This window comes from Setaria viridis, chromosome 6, assembly GCF_005286985.2.
Source record: "Setaria viridis chromosome 6, Setaria_viridis_v4.0, whole genome shotgun sequence".
Taxonomy (NCBI): domain Eukaryota; kingdom Viridiplantae; phylum Streptophyta; class Magnoliopsida; order Poales; family Poaceae; genus Setaria; species Setaria viridis.
The window spans coordinates 11,089,382-11,091,675 of NC_048268.2; positions in this window are offsets into that span (position 1 = coordinate 11,089,382).

Sequence of the window (2,294 nt, forward strand, 5' to 3'; positions counted from 1 at the left end):
CTTGTCGGCGGCTCGTCCAATTGCTGCAGGCGCAACACCTCCAAGGTATCCACATGTGCAGGGAGGAAGCGTCGCAAGCCGGACTGCTAGATCCGCAAGTTGCAACAGGCGAGGGCGTGGGAGGCACGGCAGATGTGTTTCGCCAAAAGGTGTAAACCCTAGGGCGCCCCCACCCCTCTATTTATAGAGGTTCCTAACGGGCCTCTGGGTCCGAGGCCCATTAGTACTTCTAAACCTAATCCAACTCGGATCACATCCGAATTGGGCTTCCAGCCCCTTAAGTGTGTGACTCTATGGGTTCGGATACGTATAGACATGGCCCGAGTACTCCTACTCGGCCCAATAGTCGGTAGCGGCCTCTAGCAAGACGTGCCAACTCCTATACGCACACGAAGATCATATCAGATGAACCACCAAACCATAATATACATGCTATTCCCTTTGCCTCATGATATTTGGTCTAGCTTCAAGCCGACCGCTCTTTCTCGATCCTGTGATTCGGAATCCCTTTGTAGGTTAACTCTTAACCGTACGTAGCATGGCCATGCATTTTCGGATCCGATCACTCGAGGGGCCCAGAGATATCACTCTCAATCAGAGAGGGGCAAATCCCATCTTGCTTGACCATGTCTCATAGCATGCTTCTTGACAAACCCGAAAGCTACCTTTATAACTACCCTATTACAGCGTAGCGTTTGATAGCCCCTAAGTAGGTCGATCCACATCTTGAATACATGCGACAATCTCAAGTCTAAGGACAAAGCATATATGTTGTTTAAAGAGAGAACTACTTCTCGTGTTGGGTCAGTCCTAGCACATGTCTCCACATGTGCCCACATTATTAGTTCAATATCTCCATGTCCATGACTTGTGAAACATAGTCATCAACTAATACATGTGCTAGTCTAATATTCATGTGTGTCCTCACATGAACTCCGACTAGGGACAACTTTAGAATAACCATACAAGTAAAGAGTTTCACACACAATTCACATAATTGCAAATCAATTCAAGTAGCCTTTGATGGATATTCAAGGAACACAATATAAATCATGGTTACAAATGGAATGTCATCATATCTATGATTGCCTCTAGGGCATACCTCCAACAGAAGGCTCGTCCTCCGACTCCTCGACGATAGCTTCCGACTCTTCTTTCGACTGCGCCAAGTAGCCGGCAAGAACTCGGGACTTCAAACAACAAATCAGTATCAGCAACAAGAATCGCAAGTCAAAGAAGAACAAGTCAGGAGGAAAATACTTACCACTTCTGGCTCGTACCAGGCGTCATACTGACGAAGGGCTGCAGGGATTACTGATACTCCCTAATAGTTCCTAAAAAACTTAGCCAGCAACGCCTCTACATCATCATCAGATATGTCCTCATCAGACATACGCGATGGATCCTTCAGACCTGCGTACTCACTTGCCGAGTGAGCATGTTTTTGAAGTGGCTGGACCCTTCTCTTCAGGAAGCTGGCTGTCATGTTGATCCCAGTCAAACTGAGTGCCTTCAACTCGGTGATCTGCTACATTAGGTGATCGAGCTCAGGGGTGTCCTCGGGCTCGCTCACCCAGTTCTCTGCATGCTTGGGCGCGTGACCAGTCACCACAGGCAAGCGGGGTTCATGGTTACCGATATAGAACCACCTTTTCTTCCACTCCCCATGAGAGTCGGTCAAGTTGTACTCAATATACGCGCCCGAGTTCCTGAGTTGGAACCCAGCACCTCCAAAGACTTCCGTCCGCTGGGCACTTGGCTGAGGCTTGCAACGGAACATCTTCCTAAACAACTCGAGACTTGGAGGTACTCCCAGATAAACTTCGCACAGATGTACAAATATAGACATGTGCAGTACACCATTGGGATTCAAGTGGATGAGCTGAAGTTTGTAGTACTCGAGAATACCTCTGAAGAAGTCGGAGGTGGGCACCGCCAGTCCCCTTTCCACAAAATGAGCAAGCATCACCGTCTCGGCAGGATGTTCCTCAAACTGCCACGCATTGGGAAACGCGAGGCGCCACTCAAGGATCTCCTTCGGCTGAAGGAGCTTGGCATCAACTAGCGCTTGGACAGCTTCCTCCTTCATCACCGAGTGTTGCCAAGTTACCTCAAGTGGCGGCGGTGCAGTTTGGTTCGTCGGCCCTACCTTCGGCGCCGGCAGCACCAACTCCTTCGCCTTCTTGGATTTGACCTTGCCCATCGCCGGAGCCTTGCCTTGGATCTTCTCGGGTTTCTTACCCATCTTCTTGGTGCGCATTCGATGGACTCAGCCTCAAGTTAAGAAGGGGCTC